The 25,462-nt window shown below is 44.9% G+C and overlaps 1 protein-coding gene across 2 annotated transcripts in view; it reads right to left on the bottom strand.

Annotated features, from left to right (window-relative positions):
* Positions 1-22,076, bottom strand: part of plxnb3 (plexin B3) — a 47,356-nt gene extending 25,280 nt beyond the window's left edge. The window contains exon 1 of one of the 2 annotated variants that reach the window (XM_015968776.3): positions 21,942-22,076. The gene's annotated coding sequence lies outside the window, so the exon portion shown is untranslated. Of the gene's footprint in view, positions 1-13,409; positions 13,465-21,941 lie in introns of those variants that run through there. The other variant, XM_054746219.2, reaches the window with a different exon arrangement.
* Positions 22,077-25,462: the final 3,386 nt, after the last annotated feature.

The following is a 25,462-nucleotide window of genomic DNA, read 5'->3' on the forward strand; positions in this document are numbered from 1 at the left end:
CGCCATGGCAACAACCCAGTCTCCACAGCAACACTGCCAAATCACCCAGTCTGGGAGTTAAACTGGTCTCAGTTTCACTGCTGCTGATAAATAAACTGGAGCCTCATTTATCAAGCTTGCTTACGCACAAAACGGGGTCGGAAAACTGCGTAAGCAACTTTCCACGCAAACTTTGGGATTTATCAAAGAAAACTCAGTGGAAAAATGTGCGCAACTTTAATTTGACTAAGGACCTGGCTTACGCACATGTTGGACATGGAGAGCACCTGCAGTGCTGCTGCTGAGAAGGATAACTTTATGAAATCCTGCAGCATTATCCTTGTACCGCTTCGTTTTCACACAGAACAAGACCCCCCCCCACACGCACACACACACACCATGAACACACACACACACGCACACGCACGCACAAACAGCCTGAAGCGCAGAATACGGAATGCAGAATATCAGCAGGGGGGCAGATTGAGACAGAACATCATGCGTCTGTGACAGTGTGTGTCCTGTCACTGTGACCCAATTGATCATGCGCCCTGGCTACTTGGACTAGGGAGATCTCTGTTTGGGTGACTGGTTAGTGTGCGTGACTTTCACCTGGGAGTCTGGGGATCGAATCCTGATTGGACCATTTTTTTTAATATCCGCCACAGATCTCTCTGAAGAACTCAGCATTGACGGCTTCAGCAACGCTGTGCCACTCTGTGGATTTTCTCTTATTTGTTTTGCAAAAGCACTTCCTTTCATTTCTCCACCTCACCCACAGGTACCTCAACTTCTGCTTCTGTGAAATTGCACTTCCTTGATTTGCCTTGATCTACGGTCGCCATGTCATTGGCGGAGCGCTGCAACAGCCGGCTCATGTATATGCATGAGATCCACAAGGCACTTTGCATTGACTATTTATGGCAGTAAGTGGGCGCGGTGAGGGCGGGATGTGACTAAAAAGCAGCTGAGAAACATTCTCGTTAGTCTCTGATTTATGAAGCGGAGATTGCGTGCAGCTGTGCGTCCTCCAGGTTTGATAGATCACACACCTGCTTGGCGTAAGTACATTTTTTTTGCTGAGCTTAAGTACGGTTTTAGTAAGGATTCAATGCAATGTTTGATAAATGAGACCCCAGATCTTTAGTTCAGAGGTTGTCGGCTTGAAATGTTCTGGCACTTTGTAGAATTTTTTCTAAAATATTTAGCAAATCTGTAAGAAAAAACCCAAATTAGAAGAAGACTGAGTCCAGCTGAGTCAGGAGAGCTGGTTCAGGTCTCAGGTTCATTTATCCTTCAGAGAGAGAAGACTCGTCTCTGTGAAACGATAAACCGGAGACGCAAAACCAGACTGAGGTAGGAAGAGGAAGATGAAGAGGGCCTGAGGGTTTCTGGGTTGTCTTTAGCTTGGTCCAGAAGACTTTATCCATTCTGTTTGGCTTCATGACAATCAGAAGTTTGGACGTTTCTATGTTTTTGCGTTGATTCTGGAAACAAACAAACCAACCAATCATGCACTTAAAACTGAGAAATGATCGTGTGTGTGGGCTCGTCTTAGTGGAAGGGGAGGACGCAACACGCGAGGTGATCTGTACTCGACAAAGCCTCTGAACCCTGAAAAGGCTGTGGACAGCAAGAGAAAAACTCTGGAGCAATCAGGAGCTCCACCCCCTAGCCAGGCAATGACTCCGCCCCTAGCCAAGTTGTGACCAACAGCCTGAAACGTTGCATTTTTGGCCTGATTCGGTGTGCATGGTCCCACATCGTAGCAGATCATGAAAAGGGGAATGCGACCATGGGCCTGTTATTAAATGGGAATACATTAGAACTGGGTTGAGATGAACCAAGCCGCACTGAGTAGGTACTAAATGAAAAGGTCTTTTTAGAAGACCCCATTGGAGATCTTCCTGCAAACAAACTCAACACTCTCGCTAGCTAGCTCAGGTCCTTCTTTTTTCAGTAGCAACTGTATGTCCTCCTCTGGTCCTCTCTAATATGGTGTCCCACCAGGATCAGTTCTAGACCCCCTCTCTGCTCACCCCAGGTGCACTCCAGTCCCTTCCCGAGGGCCGTTATCCAGCATGTTTTTACTGTTTTCCTGCTTCAACACACCTGATTTTGATCAACAGGGATGGCCGCAACAGGCTTCTGCAGAGGCTGATGAGCTGCTGAACAGGTGAATGTGTTGGATTAGGGAAACAACTAAAACATGCTGGATACTGGCCCTCGGGGAAGGGAGTTGGGGATCACTGCACTAGGGGATCAAGTACCAAATATTATTCTGATCGATTTAGTTGATTTTATGTTTTTCATGTAGAGAGCTACTTTCACTCATGTTTTTATTTATTTATGTTAATTTAAGCCGATTGTGTCGTCAGCTCTTTGATTCTGTGCAGAAGTTTTAAAATAAAGTTTCCTCCGTGGATCAGGTCTCTGATTCGCTTTAAGTTCGCCTCTGTGTTCATGCCTAAGCTCCAGGTGTTTTGTAGTGCTGGTAACCATGGCAACAGCAGGGATGCTGCAGCTGAAACATGGACACACACACACCACCCTTATGCAAATGAAGGACACACTGCTTTCATCACAGAGAGGTGATGATTACAGGCTGCCTCACCTCTCTCTCTCTCTCTCTCTCTCTCTCTCTCTCTCTCTCTCTCTCTCTCTCTCTCTCTCTCTCTCTCTCTCTCTCTCTCTCTCTCTCTCTCTCTCTCTCTCTCTCTCTCTCTCTCTCTCTCTCTCTCTCTCTCTCTCTCTCTCTCTCTCTCTCTCTCTCTCTCTCTCTCTCTCTCTCTCTCTCTCTCTCTCTCTCTCTCTCTCTCTCTCTCTCTCTCTCTCTCTCTCTCTCTCTCTCTCTCTGAGTTTCTTTGTTCATTCCTATCCTCCCCCGTTGGCGATGCCCCTCCCTTAGCGTTTGAACTTGTCCTACTTTCACTCTTCAGAGGAGACACACAGCGGATTCTGTCCAAAAACCTGGTCCCTAAATTTGTTCCGCACACTGATCCTGGGTCAGATTTTTGTAAAACTGCTTCTGTTTCCTTTGGGTGAACCTACAATCCAACCACCGTCGTCTTCACCACCATCCTACGATAAACCAGAATAACAAAGTCCACTGGGACCAGTTTCTGGACATCATTAGCAGAAAGTGGTCTACAGCTCACACACCACACTCGCCTCACCGATCAGAATGGTTCTGCTCAAGGACACATGTGGCAGGTGGGTCGGGATCGAACCTCCAACCCTCTAACTATAAGTGACTGAGGAAACAATCTGAGCTTTGTGAAAGACAGGAAGACCAAAGAGACTCCAACCTCTTTGTTAGTCATTTTTATTCTCTTCGTCTCTCTTCTCTCCTTCACTGACCCACTCCACCCCCCACCCCCCCACACACACACACACACAGATACACACACTCCCTCAACCTCCATAAGATCCCCCCCCCCCCCCCCATTCTCCATTCCCTCCCTCGGTGAGATCATGAATATTTTTTGGTGTTTGGATTTGAAAACGGCAGGATCTCAATGAGCCAGTTTGACAACTGTGACAATCCCAGCAGGATGTGTGTGTGTGTGTGTGTGTGTGTGTGTGTGTGTGTGTGTGTGTGTGTGTGTGTGTGTGTGTGTGTGTGTGTGTGTGTGTGTGTGTGTGTGTGTTCAGATGAACAGGGATCTTGGTGTGTTGTGTACAGGTGAGTGGTTCTGCTGTGTTCTTCTGGTTCTGAGGATGTTTTTGTGTTTTCTGAGCCCGGTGTCGGTACAGGATCGGCTCGGGGTCCTTCCGACTGCCGATGACGTCACATTACTGCAAATCTAAAAAGGGAGTTTTCCTCTCCACTGTCGCTGCATGCTTGCTTAGTATGAGGATTGCATCAAGTCACTGACTACCGATCCTGCACCGACACCGGTTTGATACACTGGTTCTGTAAAACTAAGCATCAGATTTACATTTTTTAAACTAAAATTGGATTTGCTATGTGACCGCTTCTCAGGCGTGTTCATCAGAGATTCGCTGAATGGTTTGGTCCAGGAGCTCTCCCGGACCTCCTGCTGGACGCTTTCAGCGCTCCTCTTAACGGATTATCAGGGTTTGTGAGAAGGTTAAACGTCATGATGGTTGGTTTATTTCAGTTTAATTCATGTTGCTCTAAAAGCAAAGCAAAAGAAGAACCAGTCAAGGTGAACATTTGATGAACAAAGTTAACAAACTAAATCACAAAGGCTTAGGATGAAGTTAAACAAAACCCAAAGACTCAGGTTAGATTAAACTAATCTTCCATTAAAAATATAACATGTTGTTCAGTAAATAATAATATAAAATAAATTAATGAACAAAATACATATATAGTACACAATGAGTCTGATTAATTCATTTATATCAGGGTTCCCCGATCCTGGCCAGTCGAGGGCGTGACCGGCATGTTTTAGTTGTTTTCCTACTTTAATCAGCAGATTATCAGCAGGCTTCTATGAGCTCCATGAGCTTCTGAACAGGTGAATCAGTCACTGAACCAGGAGTATTGGAGCAGGGAAACAACTAAAACATGCTAAACGGCAGCCTCCATAGCTCAGGATTCGCCACTCCTGCTTCTTTTACAGTTTTAGATGTCTTCACTGCAGTTACTCCATGACCAGACCTCCCTTAGGTCTTAGGGTTACTCTCACAGCTGGTTTTATAAACATGTGTTTGTCTCTAAAACTAAACTCACTCTTAAATGATTATAAATGAATCTGGAAAAACACCAGAATTCACCTGTGATTTACCTGATCCAGCCCAAATCCTTGAGGCAGCAGAGCTGCTATTCTGGACTCTAATCTGGATTAGATCCTGTTTTTGTTTACATCACATGTAAACAGAGTTTTTAACAAGAGGATCAGATCTGAATAAGAAAAAATAAACTAGAGATTCTCCTCACAATAATCCGCAGCAAAAAATCCTAAAAATAAGTGAATCCCAGAGATTAGCAGCAGAGAACTGGGTCTCCTGCAGGGAACATCGTGGGTGTGAAGCTGCAGGAGGACTTTAGGATCCATAACTCTGATTGGTTTTAAGACATCTGATCAGAGGTCAGTGTGACATTGTTCTGTTGACTTCTGCAGTCAGACTCTACGGGTTTGTCTTCCTGCAGCAGCAGCTCCTCTGAAGCTCCACACACGGAATACTGATCACTGCCAGCATGAAATATTAATAAACACGAGGCTTTGATACAGATGTGTGTGTGTGTGTGTGTGTGTGTGTGTGTGTGTGTGTGTGTGTGTGTGTGTGTGTGTGTGTGTGTGTGTGTCTTAGCAGCCCCACCTTTAATTATCTACTTACGTCCCCTTTCATCTAAACACGTGTTATTTAATTCACACTATTAATGAAATTAGCCAAATAAGACTCTAGATCAGTAAATCGTGAACATCTTATAAAAATGGCTAATTGCCTGTATTTGTAAAGCGTTTTCTTAGGATTCTACAGGCGCTTCACGTAGCCACAGCTGACGCTGGCACCACCGGTCCCTCCGACCACCAGCAGCCAATGCAGGCTAAGAGTCTTGCCTAAGGACACGTCAGAGCCGGGATAAAACCTGCAACCTTCTAATTACAGGACAACCCGTTCTACCTCCTGCACTACTGCTGTCCTAAAAATAAACTAAACAAAAAACTCTGGTCTATTGATTAGCTCTAGACTAGGTCTGATCAGGTCTATTGATTAGATCTAGACGAGGTCTGATGGTCAGGTCTAAGATTAGTTCTAGACTAGGTCTGACCAAGTGTATAGATTAGCTCTAGACTAGGTCTGATCCGGTCTATTGATTAGCTCTAAACTAGGTCTGACCAAGTGTATAGATTAGTTCTAGACTAGGTCTGATCAGGTCTATTGATTAGATCTAGACGGGGTCTGATGGTCAGGTCTAAGATTAGCTCTAGACTAGGTCTGACCAAGTGTATAGATTAGTTCTAGACTAGGTCTGATCCGGTCTATAGATTAGTTCTAGACTAGGTCTGATCCGGTCTATAGATTAGTTCTAGACAAGGTCTGACCAAGTGTATAGATTAGCTCTAGACTAGGTCAGATCAGGTCTATAGATTTGCTCTAGACAAGGTCTGATCAGGTCTATAGATTTGCTATAGACGAGGTCTGATCAGGTCTATAGATTAGTTCTAGACAAGGTCTGACCAAGTGTATAGATTAGCTCTAGACTAGGTCAGATCAGGTCTATAGATTTGCTCTAGACGAGGTCTGATCAGGTCTATAGATTTGCTATAGACGAGGTCTGATCAGGTCTATAGATTAGCTCTAGACGAGGTCTGATGATCAGGTCTATAGATTAGATCTAAACGAGGTCTGATCAAGTGTATTGATTAGATCTAGACGAGGTCTGATGATCAGGTCTATAGATTAGCTCTAGACTAGGTCTGATGATCAGGTCTATAGATTAGCTCTAGACGAGGTCTGATGATCAGGTCTATAGATTAGCTCTAGACTAGGTCTGATCAGGTCTATAGATTAGTTCTAGACTGGGTCTGATCCGGTCTATAGATTAGTTCTAGACTAGGTCTCATCAGGTCTATAGATTAGTTCTAGCCTAGGTCTGATCAAGTCTATTGATTAGATCTAGACTAGGTCTGATGGTCAGGTCTATAGATTAGCTCTAGACTAGGTCTGATCAGGTCTATAGATTAGCTCAAGACGAGGTCTGATGGTCAGGTCTAAGATTAGCTCTAGACAAGGTCTGACCAAGTGTATAGATTAGCTCTAGACTAGGTCTGATCAGGTCTATAGATTTGCTCTAGACGAGGTCTGATCAGGTCTATAGATTTGCTATAGACGAGGTCTGATCAGGTCTATAGATTAGCTCTAGACGAGGTCTGATGATCAGGTCTATAGATTAGCTCTACACTAGGTCTGATCAGGACTATAGATTAGCTCTAGATGAGGGCTGATCAGGTCTATAGATTAGCTCTAGAGGAGGTCTGATCAGGTCTATAGATTAGCTCTAGACAAGGTCTGATCAAGTGTATAGATTAGTTCTAGACTAGGTTTGATGGTCAGGTCTATAGATTAGTTCTAGACTAGGTCTGATCAGGTCTATAGATTAGTTCTAGACTGGGTCTGATCCGGTCTATAGATTAGTTCTAGACTAGGTCTCATCAGGTCTATAGATTAGTTCTAGACTAGGTCTGATCAAGTCTATTGATTAGATCTAGACTAGGTCTGATGGTCAGGTCTATAAATTAGCTCTAGACTAGGTCTGATCAGGTCTATAGATTAGCTCAAGACGAGGTCTGATGTTCAGGTCTATAGATTAGCTCTAGACGAGGTCTGATCAGGTCTACAGATTAGATCTAGACGAGGTCTGATCAAGTGTATAAATTAGTTCTAGACTAGGTCTGATCAGGTCTATAGATTAGCTCTAGACGAGGTCTGATGATCAGGTCTATAGATTAGCTCTAGACGAGGTCTGATCAGGTCTACAGATTAGCTCTAGACGAGGTCTGATCAGGTCTACAGATTAGATCTAGACGAGGTCTGATCAAGTGTATAAATTAGTTCTAGACGAGGTCTGATCAGGTCTATAGATTAGTTCTAGACTAGGTCTGATCAGGTCTATAGATTAGCTCTAGACGAGGTCTGATCAGGTATATAGATTAGCTCTAGACGAGGTCTGATGATCAGGTCTATAGATTAGCTCTAGACAAGGTCTGATCAAGTGTATAGATTAGCTCTAGACAAGGTCTGATGATCAAGTCTATAGATTAGCTCTAGAAGAGGTCTGATGATCAGGTCTATAGATTAGCTCTAGACGAGGTCTGATCAGGTCTATGGATTAGCTCTAGACGAGGTCTGATCAGGTCTATAGATTAGATCTAGACGAGGTCTGATCAAGTCTATAGATTAGTTCTAGACTAGGTCTGATCAGGTTTATAGATTAGTTCTAGACTAGGTCTGATCAAGTCTATTGATTAGATCTAGACAAGGTCTGATGATCAGGTCTATAGATTTGCTCTAGACGAGGTCTGATGATCAGGTCTGTAGATTAGCTCTAGATGAGGTCTGATGATCAGGTCTATAGATTAGCTCTAGACGAGGTCTGATGATCAGGTCTATAGATTAGCTCTAGACGAGGTCTGATCAGGTCTATAGATGAGCTCCAGACGAGGTCTGATGATCAGGTCTATAGATTAGCTCTAGACGAGGTCTGATGATCAGGTCTATAGATTAGATCTAGACGAGGTCTGATCAAGTGTATTGATTAGATCTAGACGAGGTCTGATGATCAGGTCTATAGATTAGCTCTAGACTAGGTCTGATGATCAGGTCTATAGATTAGCTCTAGACGAGGTCTGATGATCAGGTCTATAGATTAGCTCTAGACTAGGTCTGATCAGGTCTATAGATTAGTTATAGACTAGGTTTGATGGTCAGGTCTATAGATTAGTTCTAGACTAGGTCTGATCAGGTCTATAGATTAGTTCTAGAATGGGTCTGATCCGGTCTATAGATTAGTTCTAGACTAGGTCTCATCAGGTCTATAGATTAGTTCTAGACTAGGTCTGATCAAGTCTATTGATTAGATCTAGACTAGGTCTGATGGTCAGGTCTATAGATTAGCTCTAGACTAGGTCTGATCAGGTCTATAGATTAGCTCAAGACGAGGTCTGATGTTCAGGTCTATAGATTAGCTCTAGACGAGGTCTGATCAGGTGTATAAATTAGTTCTAGACTAGGTCTGATCAGGTCTATAGATTAGCTCTAGACGAGGTCTGATGATCAGGTCTATAGATTAGCTCTAGACGAGGTCTGATCAGGTCTACAGATTAGATCTAGACGAGGTCTGATCAAGTGTATAAATTAGTTCTAGACGAGGTCTGATCAGGTCTATAGATTAGTTCTAGACTAGGTCTGATCAGGTCTATAGATTAGCTCTAGACGAGGTCTGATGATCAGGTCTATAGATTAGCTCTAGACGAGGTCTGATCAGGTCTACAGATTAGATCTAGACGAGGTCTGATCAAGTGTATAAATTAGTTCTAGACGAGGTCTGATCAGGTCTATAGATTAGTTCTAGACTAGGTCTGATCAGGTCTATAGATTAGCTCTAGACGAGGTCTGATCAGGTCTATAGATTAGCTCTAGACGAGGTCTGATGATCAGGTCTATAGATTAGCTCTAGACGAGGTCTGATCAAGTGTATAGATTAGCTCTAGACGAGGTCTGATGATCAAGTCTATAGATTAGCTCTAGAAGAGGTCTGATGATCAGGTCTATAGATTAGCTCTAGACGAGGTCTGATCAGGTCTATAGATTAGCTCTAGACGAGGTCTGATCAGGTCTATAGATTAGATCTAGACGAGGTCTGATCAAGTCTATAGATTAGTTCTAGACTAGGTCTGATCAGGTTTATAGATTAGTTCTAGACTAGGTCTGATCAAGTCTATTGATTAGATCTAGACGAGGTCTGATGATCAGGTCTATAGATTTGCTCTAGACGAGGTCTGATGATCAGGTCTATAGATTCGCTCTAGACGAGGTCTGATGTTCAGGTCTATAGATTAGCTCTAGACGAGGTCTGATCAGGTCTATAGATTAGCTCTAGACGAGGTCTGATGATCAGGTCTATAGATTAGCTCTAGACGAGGTCTGATGATCAGGTCTATAGATTAGCTCTAGACTAGGTCTGATGATCAGGTCTATAGATTAGCTCTAGACTAGGTCTGATGATCAGGTCTATAGATTAGCTCTAGACGAGTTCTGATGATCAGGTCTATAGATTAGCTCTAGACGAGGTCTGATGATCAGGTCTATAGATTAGCTCTAGACGAGGTCTGATCAGGTCTATAGATTAGATCTAGACTAGGTCTGATCAAGTGTATAGATATGTTCTGGACTAGGTCTGATCAGGTCTATAGATTAGCTCTAGACGAGGTCTGATGATCAGGTCTACAGATTAGATCTAGACGAGGTCTGATCAGGTCTATAGATTAGCTCTAGACGAGGTCTGATCAGGTCTACAGATTAGATCTAGACGAGATCTGATCAAGTGTATAAATTAGTTCTAGACTAGGTCTGATCAGGTCTATAGATTAGTTCTAGACTAGGTCTGATCAGGTCTATAGATTAGCTCTAGACGAGGTCTGATCAGGTATATAGATTAGCTCTAGACGAGGTCTGATGATCAGGTCTATAGATTAGCTCTAGACGAGGTCTGATCAAGTGTATAGATTAGCTCTAGACAAGGTCTGATGATCAAGTCTATAGATTAGCTCTAGAAGAGGTCTGATGATCAGGTCTATAGATTAGCTCTAGACGAGGTCTGATCAGGTCTATAGATTAGCTCTAGACGAGGTCTGATCAGGTCTATAGATTAGATCTAGACGAGGTCTGATCAAGTCTATAGATTAGTTCTAGACTAGGTCTGATCAGGTTTATAGATTAGTTCTAGACTAGGTCTGATCAAGTCTATTGATTAGATCTAGACAAGGTCTGATGATCAGGTCTATAGATTTGCTCTAGACGAGGTCTGATGATCAGGTCTATAGATTAGCTCTAGATGAGGTCTGATGATCAGGTCTATAGATTAGCTCTAGACGAGGTCTGATGATCAGGTCTATAGATTAGCTCTAGACGAGGTCTGATCAGGTCTATAGATTAGCTCCAGACAAGGTCTGATGATCAGGTCTATAGATTAGCTCTAGACGAGGTCTGATGATCAGGTCTATAGATTAGATCTAGACGAGGTCTGATCAAGTGTATTGATTAGATCTAGACGAGGTCTGATGATCAGGTCTATAGATTAGCTCTAGACTAGGTCTGATGATCAGGTCTATAGATTAGCTCTAGACGAGCTCTGATGATCAGGTCTATAGATTAGCTCTAGACTAGGTCTGATCAGGTCTATAGATTAGTTATAGACTAGGTTTGATGGTCAGGTCTATAGATTAGTTCTAGACTAGGTCTGATCAGGTCTATAGATTAGTTCTAGACTGGGTCTGATCCGGTCTATAGATTAGTTCTAGACTAGGTCTCATCAGGTCTATAGATTAGTTCTAGACTAGGTCTGATCAAGTCTATTGATTAGATATAGACTAGGTCTGATGGTCAGGTCTATAGATTAGCTCTAGACTAGGTCTGATCAGGTCTATAGATTAGCTCAAGACGAGGTCTGATGTTCAGGTCTATAGATTAGCTCTAGACGAGGTCTGATCAGGTCTATGGATTAGCTCTAGACGACGTCTGATCAAGTGTATAAATTAGTTCTAGACTTGGTCTGATCAGGTCTATAGATTAGCTCTAGACGAGGTCTGATGATCAGGTCTATAGATTAGCTCTAGACGAGGTCTGATCAGGTCTACAGATTAGATCTAGACGAGGTCTGATCAAGTGTATAAATTAGTTCTAGACGAGGTCTGATCAGGTCTATAGATTAGTTCTAGACTAGGTCTGATCAGGTCTATAGATTAGCTCTAGACGAGGTCTGATCAGGTCTATAGATTAGCTCTAGACGAGGTCTGATGATCAGGTCTATAGATTAGCTCTAGACGAGGTCTGATCAAGTGTATAGATTAGCTCTAGACGAGGTCTGATGATCAAGTCTATAGATTAGCTCTAGAAGAGGTCTGATGATCAGGTCTATAGATTAGCTCTAGATGAGGTCTGATCAGGTCTATAGATTAGCTCTAGACGAGGTCTGATCAGGTCTATAGATTAGATCTAGACGAGGTCTGATCAAGTCTATAGATTAGTTCTAGACTAGGTCTGATCAGGTTTATAAATTAGTTCTAGACTAGGTCTGATCAAGTCTATTGATTAGATGTAGACGAGGTCTGATGATCAGGTCTATAGATTGGCTCTAGACGAGGTCTGATGATCAGGTCTATAGATTAGCTCTAGACGAGGTCTGATGTTCAGGTCTAAAGATTAGCTCTAGACGAGGTCTGATCAGGTCTATAGATTAGCTCTAGACGAGGTCTGATGATCAGGTCTATAGATTAGCTCTAGACGAGGTCTGATGATCAGGTCTATAGATTAGCTCTAGACTAGGTCTGATGATCAGGTCTATAGATTAGCTCTAGACTAGGTCTGATGATCAGGTCTATAGATTAGCTCTAGACGAGGTCTGATGATCAGGTCTATAGATTAGCTCTAGACGAGGTCTGATGATCAGGTCTATAGATTAGCTCTAGACGAGGTCTGATCAGGTCTATAGATTAGCTCTAGACGAGGTCTGATCAGGTCTATAGATTAGATCTAGACTAGGTCTGATCAAGTGTATAGATATGTTCTGGACTAGGTCTGATCAGGTCTATAGATTAGCTCTAGACAAGGTCTGATGATCAGGTCTATAGATTAGATCTAGACGAGGTCTGATCAAGTGTATTGATTAGATCTAGACTAAGTCTGATGATTAGTTCTATGGATTAGCCCTGGAGTGTACCTGGTCTGATTTGACCTATGCATTCGCTTTTAACCTAATCTGATCAGGTCTATGGATTTATTTACATTTCTCCCACCAGAAAAAAAAAAAAACTTTTAGTTATTTTTAGACATCCTCCATGATCCCGATTCTTGGTTTGAGTTTTTGTCCGACTTGTTGACTCTTTATCTGATCTATTTTTCAATAAGTAGAATTATTATAGTTGGGAATTTTAGTTTCCATGGCAACATTGGAGATGACAGCCTAGAACTTATTTTCTTGCAAATGAGGACAAAACAATGCCGTCAATATCAACGTTAACGTCAAGCTAATAGAGGGTAGAACCAGCCAGGCTGTGTGCAGTAGAGTAGAGGAAGACGCTCTCCAAAAAGCCGGGTTTAGCTCATTCAACCATCATGGAACCACACAGGATAAGAGTCTAGATTGCCTTGAGCGTGGTGTCGGCACTGCTGGCTAACAATCCTTAGATGGCCAGAGTTATGATGTCAGCCTTTACAAGAGGACTCAAGTAGATGGGAGCCATTCCCTTCAGGACTGTGTCGGCTAACATCGGTGACTGGAATCTGATGCAGGTGTCCAGGGAGGCTACAGGAGCTCACTTAACATGAAGGTGGTGTGTGCTTGTTAAGTCTGACGGAAGACCAGGGGTCACCTGGGAGAGTTGGGCAGGTGTAAAACCGTTCAGTCGGTTGGGTCAGACGCAGACAGGAGGAACACACAATGTAACCTTTCAAAACAAAAGCTGTTGAACACTGGGAGGTCTTTTAATGCATTATTAATGCACACACTGTTCATCAAACTGTAGTCTACCAAAACGCAACCAAACACACCCAACCCCTCCACGCCCATCACTAAACGTCCCTTCAGAAGGAAATGGCTGCAGCAAACTTGGCGTGAAAGTCAGTGACTCTCCACCGCTCAGCTGATTAACGAGACTTCGTTAACACTGCAGCTGCCAATCAAACCTGAGCAGCGAGTGAGTCCGTCACAAAGAGAGAGAGAGAGACAAACTCACCTTCTTTCTTTCATTCCAACAACAGACTCGGAGAGAGGGCGTGCGAGCAGCTGTCATTGTTCTGGGAGAAAGCAGTGGGCGTGGCTAAGAGGAAACGGCCAGGGGGGCTACCTCATTAATATTTAATCAGAGGAGAAACTCCCCTCCCCTCCTGCTGCAGCAGCTGCTCCCACCAGTAAAACCAGTCAACTACAGAAACCAAATTAACAAGTAAAACTTCTAATCCAACAGAACCTGTAGCAGAACCAGAACCTTGTACCTGGACCAGGTGATCTTGGCAAGATGAGCCAGAAGAACTGGACCAGTTGTCATTTGTGCCAAAACTAATTGGACCAGATCAAAACCAGTTTGATGAAGAACTTTAAGTCGCTTGTGAACAACCGGGCTGAGCAGAACCACGAGAAAAGCTTTGATACGGACCCAGCCGGCTCAGTGGTTAGGTCCACATTGGGGGGAGTCTCTGTGTGTGTGTGTGTGTGTGTGTGTGTGTGTGTGTGTGTGTGTGTGTGTGTGTGTGTGTGTGTGTGTGTGAGAGCTTCATACATGCAGGCTGCAGTGTCTTTGCAGCATTATGACCATCAGATTAACTGCAGAGATTAGTGAATGAAGGACAGCAACCTAATCTTGTGTGTGTGTGTGTGTGTGTGTGTGTGTGTGTGTGTCCATAGTTGGCACAGATAAACTGGACAGTCATGATCATGGACAATCCTCAGAAAGGGGTCATTCCATTTAACTGCTGGCCAATCGCATGCCTCTGAACAACATGGAAACTCCCGTCAGCCATCACAGACGCACAGATGAATCCAAAACATGTAGATCAGCAGCAACCACCACTAGTTAACATAACTGTTGGCCGAGTCAGACCAGACACTAACCTGTTTATTGCCTGGACTGACTACCAGGTCACATCTGACTTGATGGCACGCCGATTACTCCGGTGCTTTGAAATGTAAAACTCCAACAGGACACAAGAAGGGCTCAACGGGAAAATGGAAAACCAGTTTGGAGGCCAAGTCAAGGCCAACCGCACAAGTTACACTGAGAGTGGTGTAAGCATCAAGGGGACGCTCCGTCTTCATTACGGTCCAACATCAGCCTGAAGCTCCTCAGCCAGATCAGCACAACAGATGCTGCGGACACCGGTTAGAAAGTGGAGCAGTCATCAGCCACCTCTTCTGCATGGATGACATCAAGCTGTGTGCCAACATGGAGATGTCTACTCCCTGATCCACTACACTCGCACTTAAACACCTCGAGGCTTCCTTCAGACCGGAATAATGTTGTTGAATGAAATGCAAGAGAGGCACAGTGATGACTGAAGAGATTGAAGGACCAAAGGCAACATGGGAAAATCATGGGAGAAAAATGAGCATCAACCAAGTAGCTCCAAGAAAAAGGGTAGGTTCAGAAGAGCCGGCTGGATGGTAGGAGCTAAGTCCATCGGCTAACCTGCTGGTATGATAGCCCGGCCATTAGAGGAGATCAAAGTTGCTGGTATCAAGACAGGAAAGTTCCTGACACAAAGACAAAGATCTGCACAGCATGTGCCACAGGCTGGAGGAAGTGGCATAAACGGTGGCTACAGAAGGCTAGACTGAAGGACAGAGACTCTGATCACAAGCACAACAGCAATCAAGATCATGGTCCATCACACCAGATAGAAACCAAGATGCCCCTGAGACAGTCCATGTAAGCTGCAGGCTGGCAAGCATAAATAAAACACCAGATCCAAGTAGCTGGAAACGTGCACAGGAACATCTGCGTCACCGATGTGGAAGCTCCACCCTCAGTGGTGGGGAATGAGAGCTAATGCTGCCAAACGGATGATGGCTAACCAACCAGACTGAGGTGGTCAAAGACCTGCAGAACTAAGTAGTTCGGACCTTTCAGATGGTCGAGTCAGTAAAACTAATTCTGACTGGCTCAAGTCTAATTTTCAGATTATAATTTCGGTGTCCGTATACACCAAATCATCAGATCTTCTATGTGGGATTCCCCAAGGCTCTGATTCAAGACCACTCCTGTTTGTTTACCATCTGCATCCTCTTTCACGGATTCTTAATAGATTTCATGTCATTTCCAACCACCGTTTTGCACCAGTAACATTCAGCGTTCGCCTCCTGTAACGGTTCTGAAATTTTAACACATCTGAAGACCCGAGTGGCGATCAGAAATCATTCACTAGTTAGAAAAAACACTCACTTTCATTAAACTATGAACAGAAGGAACGTCGGATTGTTGTCCCAGAGAGCTGGGTTCCTCTGATTAACCTCAGAAAGCTGATATCTAAACAACAGTACGGTTCTTTAGTTTTATTTAGTGATTTTATTATTTTTATGTTATCTTTGGTCTAGACTCCTCAAGAGAGCATGTGAAGAATTTCTGATTCGCTTTTTTTTTTAAAGATGCGTCTAAAATATCAGTTTAAGTCAGTGTTTTCTGATGGTGTTGGTGTCACCTTTGTGAAGCGCCGAGTTTTAGCTGAGAAACAAACATTACCCTTCTGGAGACCTGAGATGGCGTTAGATGTTAGGTGATTGATCACATGGGTGCCCCCCCCCCCCCCAGCCCCCAGCTCATTAAGTCATGAGGAGCTCCAGCGGGCCAACAGGAAGTGATTCATTATTTGACCTCATGGTTGACCTTGAAGGCAGATGGTTGACGACAAGCCAATAAAGGACCGAGTGCTGTTGTACTGACGGCCCGTGCACACACCTCCTTTCACGTGCACGCTGAGCGCACAAATCGTTGCGCGTTTCAGTCTTTTGCTTATTTTAGACGTAAAATTTTTAATATGGTTACAAACCTCAGCCTGGTTCTTCTGGTGCAAATCATCTAATAACACAGATTAAGGTGGAATAAGACCTGCAGGGTCAGGCCGAGCTGGAGGTCGGGCGAGGACCCAATCAGGTCTGGTGAGGAACCAGTTCATTCGTTTGGTGTCCGGAGAACCAGAGCTTCAAATCTATGGTGATCCAGATAAATCCGATCTCCTGAAGACGTGGCGTGAGTCAGTCAGAAGGTTTTTGTCCAAGCTGGGTTTCTGTACCCCCCCCCCCCTCCCAATTATTACTTCTGGTCAGTGGGTGGGGGTGTTCGCTACGAGATCACACTCCACAGACCCCCAGCGTGTGTGTGTGTGTGTGTGTGTGTGTGTGTGTGTGTGTGTGTGTGTGTGTGTGTGTGTGTGTGTGTGTGTGTGTGTGTGTGTGTGTGAGTTTCATGTATCAAACTGATTCTAAGTTTAGGTGAAACAGAAGCAGCTGACTGAAGACAGCTGCATGCTCAGTTTGATCTTCAGTGATGCAGCGACTTAAACCTGTAATCTCAATAAAACCTGGAAGAGTACGTGATTTAACACGATTCAAGAGTAAAAACTATTTAATTAGACTTTATTTTAATAAAGTCGGTTAAACCGGCTGAAGTCATGAACTCGTGTGTGGGAGGAAAGGGACGTCTGAGAGGAAACGGAGACAGAGAGACAGTAAAAACAGCTCATTGTAGCTCACAGAGAGGGCTTCCTCCGACACACACACACACACACACACACACACACACACACACTAAAACAAAGAACAGTGTCTCTTCAGGCCAAACTGTCCTTTTGATGGAAACTTTGTTGCACTGAACCCAGAACCCGACCCAGAACCCGACCCAGAGCCAGGCTGAAGAACAAAACCCTCCTCAGAAGCTTTTCTTTCCACTTCCTGTTAACTAGAACGTGTGTTGCTTTGTTTCGGGCTGGAGAACATCCACAAGAGAAGCAGAGAAGACCCAGCGAGTAACAGATAATTATAATCTTTGTAGTGGTGGTTGTTGGTGTCGGTTCTCATCAGAACCCGTCATGGACTTCTGAACCATACAGAAGTTCTGGTTCTGCTTTGGGGAGCTTTCTCAACACAACCTCCACTCACTGGGATTCAAAGTGGAAATGGAATGATGACCCAAAACAACAGCTTATGAAAGACGGTCATTGATTTCTGGACTGGCCCGACTGTGGTTCTGACCCGTCTTAGTTGTGTTTCAGAATGCCGGAACAGAAGGGCAAGAAGAAAGCTGATGAGATGCAGCTTCTTACTGGAGCATGACGTCAACGTTTCCGTCCTCCACTCAGGAGCTCCAGAACACATCCGAACCGGGCCGACATCATCATCAACAACAACAAAACACAACCGCTGTGTGTGTGTGTGTGTGTGTGTGTGTGTGTGTGTGTGTGTGTGTGTGTGTGTGTGTGTGTGTGTGTGTGTGTGTGTGTGTGTGTGTGTGTGTGTGTGTGTGTGTGTGTGTGTGTGTGTGTGTGTGTGTGTGTGTGTGTGTGTCAGAAAGTTGGCTCCACGGGGAACAATTGAGAGAAACCAGCTTCTTTATGGATTATTAATATCACCTCCAGCCACGCACATTTAGTATGTGAGGGAGATTTGACGAAAACAGAGAAGGGGGTGTTACTGTGTGTGTGTGTGTGTGTGTGTGTGTGTGTGTGTGTGTGTGTGTGTGTGTGTGTGTGTGAGAGAGAGAGAGAGAATGGGGGGTGGTTCATTAAAGCAGCTTTAGGATGGGGGGGGGACCCAGCAGTTGGTGTGATCAAGGACGTTTCCTCCACATTCACACTCCACTTGACTGCATGTGTGTGATTGCATGCTGGAGGCCCCTCCCTCCACTAGAAGCCACAGTAGCATTACCCCCACCCCACCCCCCACGGAGAGGCCTTTATTCTTCTTTGTGAGCATCTTTCACCCAAAATCACACAGCAAATTAGAATTAATCCATCTTTACGACTTATAACTCCGTTTTACAAACCCAATGACGATTGGGAGGGGGGGGGGTGTAACTGAATCCATAACTCTTTACAGAAGTGTTCAAATTAACCGAATCATAATGAACATTCATGTAGTCATGGGTGTCACTGGGTGTCTATGCTGGTCCGGACAGCGAACTGGTGTCTGCACTGGTTCTGTCAGGCCTCAACAGCCTTTGATCCATTTTGATCCCAGTGAATTATTCCAGATGCTTGAACAGGGTGGGAATAACGGAGCAGCACTAAACTGGCTAAACGTTCGTTTAGCTGATGGATTTTCATTTGTTCCCATTAATAATGAATCTTCCTCCTGCACCCGCGTCACGGAGTTCCTCAGGGTCCGCTGCTTGGTCCAACAATCTTTACTTTATATTTGCCTTCACTGGGTCAAATTTTCAGAATCGCAGAACAATTTTCTTTTATAATTTGTTGATGACGCTCAGTTCTATTTATTCCATTAACATTCCAACAGGATATCACCGAGCATCCTGAAGCACAGACCCGGTAGAGTGGCCAGCCCGAAATCCAGACTGAATAACTTCCAGGACATTACACTATTTCAGAAATACCATTACTTGCTTGTATACAATCCTAATAATTGTCCAGAGATAGGGTAACCTTGGTACTGGTCTCTGTAACTCGTTAAAGGCAAGAAGTCGAGACCAGATCTTTGTAGGCATGCACGCACCACAGGCTGCTTGAAGGATTTGGGAACTACTGACAAAAACTACTAATAATCATGTCCTGAATCAACGGGCCTACTACCAGAAAGAGCTCTTCATAAAGACGTCCTAGGAGAATATCGTCTGGTAAACCAATGGGTTACTATTGATCAATCAATCAAATCAGCTGGGTACATGACGGAATGGCAATCAATGCTCTAGAAGACAACCTTACCAACAGAAAATGGACAGTCCAAGCTTCAAACCAGCAACCCACCATTTACAGGGTGAACTAACCCCTGAGCCACCATCACCCTTGTTGACCAGACTTGGTATTACTCTTCATCGTTTAGGTTGTTCAAACACATTGTGACACACAGCATCAGACTGACATCAGCATGCATGGTGGCAGAACGACGACAAACGGGTTCCTTCTGACACAAGAAGGTTCAGGAAGTGACAGCTTGTTGCCTTGATTTCAACAGGTCTTTAACACCCACCAGATGGATGAGATTATTGTGGATTTTAAAGCCATCAGAAGGACCACCCACAGACCAGGTCCCTTAAGAGATACTGTTCCGGAACCAGTCCACCATTAGCACGAACCTAAACATGGAGGGAACTTCTCCAAGAAGCTGACAAGCCCACATCAGTCTTGGTCTTACTTCATGTTGTGGGTCTGGTTCCAGGTCCTGGTTGGCGTCCAGTTGGGTTAAACCAGCAGATAAGAGCACATTGACCGTGTTTTTGGTGTGTGTGTGTGTGGGTGTGTGTGTGTGTGTGTGTGTGTGTGTGTGTGTGTGTGTGTGTGTGTGTGTGTGGATTAAAAGTGATTAGGCACTAACAGTAATCTGAATCTGGACTCAGATTAAATCCTTCAGATTAGTCAAACCCACGTTTCAGTCTAATAATCTTCATTTCTGTGATAAAGGGGGTGATGTCACTACTTCAGACAAGTCACATGACCTGGGGGACGTTCGAGTCTCACTGTCCTGTTGTAATAAGTGCTGCAGTAATACCGGGCCTTTCTGGTGATTCGCGGTGCGTAACGTAGATGCGTTTCCCCGGTGAGCTCAGCGCCGCGTCCCTTCCCACCGAAGCGTTTTACACCAATCAGCAGCAAAGTGTTCCATGCAGCTAGCGCTGCGAGGTCGCAAATTCACCAGGGAACTGCAAGACCAAGCGCGATTCTGGCACTTCATGCAAGCAAATAGCAAGATAGCAGCATTTATCCAAAAAAGTCTTTTCTATTTTGTTTACTTTTGTTATAAAGACATCACTGGTAATAGAGTAATTATTATTATTAGTTAAGCGATACAAAATCTACATGTGTCTTTTATTTTGAAAGTTGCCAGGTGTTTTACACTGCTCCTGTGTTTGACTTCCTGTCTGGCCTGATCTGAACTGCAGCGGAGTGCGTAGAAACAGATTTGAGGTGTAAATTTAGTGGATTTAGCGCTTGCTAAACTTTGTGACTTTTCCAAACAGCGCCACTGTGCAGCCGGTAAACGTACACCTACAGAACAGCGGCTAGATGCTACGTCCTACGCTGCAGATGTTACTCGACGCTTGCACGTCACGTAGAAAGGCCCAATCATTGTTTCCAGGTGACAAGTTGACAGAAGGCAGGAACCTTAATGTGACCTCCTCGTAAACTGGATGTTTATAATGTGTCAGAAGGTCCATCCCTTCAGTTATGCTGCTCTACAGCGCATTCATAAAGTCAGGGCTGCCACCTGGCAACCACGGCCCTGGCCACATCAGTTCTCTAAGCATAATTTTATTTTGAAAATACTCTAGAGAAGGGTGTGTGGGAGGGCTCTGATGTCTTATCTCACCTTCTGGCTGTTGTTGACGGTGCTCAGCATGTGGAATACCTTGTGGAAGTTTTTTTTAAGCCTGATTAGTTGGAGCGCCGGTGCTGTTCACACACTCTCACACCACACCTCTAATGTCTCAAGCAGGAAAGGGGACAGCACTAGTTGGCTTTTTCCCACTTGAAGGAAACCAAGCCACTCATCACAAGGCCAACACCATTTCTACAAGTAAAGCATGGTGGTGGCAGCGTCATGCTGTGGGGATGTTTTTCAGGGCAGGAAATAGTTAGGGTTAGGCCAACCCGAATTCTTTTAATTCAGTTTGGAACAAAGCTGGAACATAAAATGTGGGATGCATATATTCCAGATGCACTATAGGCTTAGACTAGAGGACATACTGGGTTACCCTGGCTCATCCCTTTAGTTAAGCTGCTAATGGCTCCATGCTTGTATTAACTTTGTTATCCTCTGGTTTAAAAATGGAGACTGGTCCTGTCCTTCTGGGATTGTCCCCGTTACTTCCCTGTCCCTTCGGACCCACCGGTCCTGGTTCTGCTTAATGTTTCGTTCTAATGGAGTTTTTCTTCCCACTGTCGCCCTCCTGCTGCGCTGCTTCGGATGAGGGGGGTGCATTAACATGACTCTGCAGGTCCAGTTTGACTAACCAGCTGTCCCACATCTGGACCTGATGCTGCTTCAGCAGCTGAATGAAACCTGATGTAAACAAAGGGACCTTGATCCCAGATCGGATGGGTTGGACTTTAGTTGACAGGCTCTGTTACCATGGTGACACACTCAGACTTTCAGCTGCTCTCTGTCTCTGCATGTGCAGGAATGCAAGTTATTCCGCTGCGTGCCGGGTCGAACCGAGCCGAACCGAACCTAAAACTGCTGAGAGGAATCACTGACAACCTGACCGAACCGAAGAGCCGGTGTCGGTTATCCTTCCCTGTCCAGTCATCAGTACAAAAGCGTTCACTTTCACCACCCCGGCTCTCCGTGCGGCTCTACGCTGGTCTGAGTGAGCCCAGAAGAACCGGCACCAGAACCGGTCCCTGTCATCAGCCGAACCAGAGGGCGTGCACCCTCAGACTGGACCCGACGGGACCGGTTCTTTTGAGACAAACGTCCACAAAAGAAACCAGGAATGAACGCAGAGCTGCGAGTCCTACGGGGTCCGGATAGGGACACGCCTGCTCCTCCCGCAGATCGCTACAACTCAGGAAAAAAGGTCCAGGGTGACCCGGTTCGGACTCACCTGAGCTCTTCGGAATGTCCTGCGCTCCACCTGAGTCCAACACGTCCAAGAAAAGTTCTGCAGAGCCACGGAGAGTCCGGCAGAGACCCGGAGCCGAGAGATCCGAACCGAGAGCCGCACAACAGGTCCGACAAAGACCCCGCCCCGCTGCGCAGCTCTCCGGGACGTTTCCTCACGCCCCTCCTCAACGATCACCGGGTCTCTAGTCCTTCAGGAGAGACCGGACCCGGCGTGGACCTGTCCAGGTTCAGGTCTCCCTGGTGAGTTCTATGGCTGGAACCAGAACCAGATGGATCTTGTCCAGTTCGAGGTCAACATGTCAGCGGGGGTCTCCAGAACTGGAAGCTCCTGGTCCTGGAAGCTCATGTCCAGCTTTAGTTGTTTCTCTGCTCCAACACACCTGACTTACCTGATCTGAAGGCTCTGCAGAAGCCTCTTAATCACCTGATGATCAGAACCTGGTGTGTTGGAGCAGAGGAACATCTAGAACCTGTAGGATGGTGGGCCCGGACGACTGGACAACCCTCTCATGCCTCAGAACATCTACTCAGAACTTAAGGCCACATGCAAGAATATAGTGGGAATTTTACAGAGAAAGTCTGATGTTCCAGTCATTTTGGAAGGAAGGTTCTACTGAAACATTTTCATATCCAGCTGTCAGTTTTTCTCCTGTCAAAACACCGGAAGGAGGGACGTAACTCCTGTGGGTGTGGGGGTGCTGTGGCTCCTGCTAGCTAACACCGCAAAAAACGCTCCAGGGCTTTTTAAAGTGGTGGCAGTTGCCAAGTTTTACTGCAGGATATCATTTTCACTCGATTTCTACATAATGCACCTTTAACAGACCAGGGCTGTTCGGACTCTGGTCCTGGAGGCCCACTACCCGCTCCGACACACCTGGTGGATGAACAGGCTTCTGAAGACGTTGAGGACCTGCTGACTCGGGTGCCAGCTGAAACCATCAGGGCTCTGTGGGACGTAGGTGGTAAAAAGGGTGTGACGTGACCCTACCTGCATGAACATGTTTGTGTTCGTCGTTCCTGTCTGAGGGAAGCTGAGCTGCTAGAACCTGTCTATCATTCTGATGTAGAACCTAGCCTCTCATACCAGAACCTAAACGTGACATCATGTGACGTCATCAAGAGGAATTTTCAGACATTCGTGGCATCCTCAGCAGAACTGTTCTTCCTGTAAGGCCCGAGACCACCGACTGACCCAACAGAACCCCTTCAGCAACACCAGCCTGATTGTTCTCTTTAAACAAGATGGTTCCATCCAGGGGCGTGTCCAGGGAGTGGCCTGGGGTAGCAAATGCCACCCTTGGAATCTGACCACCCCAGGTGCCACCACACTGAATTCCCTTTAGACAGGCTTTTCATTATCCACAAAAGGCTTGGGGTTAAATAAATAAATAAATAAATAAGCATAACCATTGGTGCCACCCATGCACAAAGTAGTGCCTCACCTGGACCACCCCATTTTAAAAGATCTGGACACGCCCCTGGTTCCATCTGACCCAGGCAATTCCAAATCAGATTTCTTCAACTCACCTAAGAAAGAAACACAAAGGACCTCTAGTTGATGGGGCGGAGCCTAAGCTCTGAACATTCCAAACCTACTTCCTGTTTGAGTTTACCTTCAGGTTGATGACCATTTGATTCATTTTTAAATCATGAAGTTATGCAACTGTGCAGAATATGTCATCCATTTTTAAATAAAATGTTTTATTATTTATTTCCGTTGTGGCATCACAAGTCACCATCATGATCCTCTCCATCATGTACGTCAGACCAGCTGATCAATAACCAGCGATTGTTTACACATCAACAGCAGCTCTCCGACCTCTGACCTCCGACGTGACTGACCAGCTGTGCTGGTAAGTTGGGCCTGGGAAACCCGCACCCAGGGCGTCCCGCAGCATCTTCAGCTGTTCCGATTGGCCATTCATCAACTCAGGTATATGTCGATGTTAAGGGGGCGGTGCCTCCAGCCATAACTCACTAATATACCGCCTCTGCAGGGTTTCTGCAGGTTGAAGGGAGCCAAATTTAAGACTTTTTACGACCTTTTTTAAGGACACTTTGACCAAATTTAAGCAATTTTTTAAAATTAAATTAAAGCTATAATTTCCAGCTATTGTCTGGAACCGGTGCTAACCACGTCGCAAACGTGGGATTAGCCATCCAGCTACCATTAAACTTGCACTTCCCCATGGGGCAAGCTCCCACTAGCTTAACCAGCTAATGTGTTCATCTAAAAATAGCCCCCTTTCACAACCAACTGAATGTGTACGGTTCCGCTTACGCCAATTTCACACACAAAAAATGCTTAACACCAACTAGAAATTCATGAAAATTTTATAGAAATTAAATAATCTTGTTTATTGGGTCTTTAGTAATTTAAGACATTTGGAAACTGTATTTAATGATTATTTGTCATTTTTAATGATTTTTAAGGCCTTAAATTTGGAAAAGCTAATTTAAGACTTTTTAAGGACCTGCGGATACCCTGCTCTGGGACTAGATGATCAAAAGTAATCACTCACATAGGTACTACCTGAGTAATGACAAGTAGAAGTATACAGGTAAAAGTATGCAGTTATAAAAGTAGAAATATACAAGTACACAGGTACCAAACAGGACAAGAAGAAGAGTACAGATATTAATGTATAAAAAGACTTCTCTAAAGTTTGACAGTACTTTATGTATAAAAGTAGTCATGTAAAAACTTGAGTCGCACCCCGGCACTACCACATTAAGGCCGTAATAACTACGTTGTGCACTAGGCAACATAAATATGATCTTATTGACTATAACGAGTTTTAGCGCCATACACATACTTTGAAGAACCGTACACGGATGCAAACCAACGGGGAGTCAGAACGGTCGATGTTCAGAATGAACCGACCCTCGCCTCACGGTGAAGTTTATCTGGACGCGTTTCTGGTGTTTGTGTCTTTTTGGGGCGACGGTGACGGAGGAGTTACCCGGAGGGTTGCAGGTTCCTGCTCCGCTCAGTCCATGCCAGTCGATGCGCCCTTGGGCAAGACGCTTCACCCCAACTATAAATACCGTTTTAACAAGAATGAGTGGAAATTAAAACCAGAACAAACAGATTTATGGATGTTAATGAGTAATGGCCTACTGCACATTAACTTGTATTTGTACCATGTTCCTTCCTGAAACTGCTAGCCCCCCCCCCCCCCCCCCCCCCCCAACACACACACACACACACACACACACACGTTTTGTTGTATTACGAAGACAATAAAGATTTTCAATTCAATTCAAAACAAATGGTAAATGGCCTGTATTTGATATAGCGCCTTCTAGAGTCCGGAAACCCCCCAAGGCGCTTTATGTTTATGTATTTAGCAGACACTTTTGTCCAAAGCGACTTACAAGTGATAATCGGCATGTTGCCCTTGAGGCTAACAACAACAATAACAACAACAACTTGACATCAATCATGGAGAGGAGGGAACAAGGAGTGGACAGTAGAGAGGGGGGATGGGTGCAGGGAGG

Source organism: Nothobranchius furzeri, chromosome 15 (assembly GCF_043380555.1).
Source record: "Nothobranchius furzeri strain GRZ-AD chromosome 15, NfurGRZ-RIMD1, whole genome shotgun sequence".
In the NCBI taxonomy this organism is placed as follows: Eukaryota; Metazoa; Chordata; class Actinopteri; order Cyprinodontiformes; family Nothobranchiidae; genus Nothobranchius; species Nothobranchius furzeri.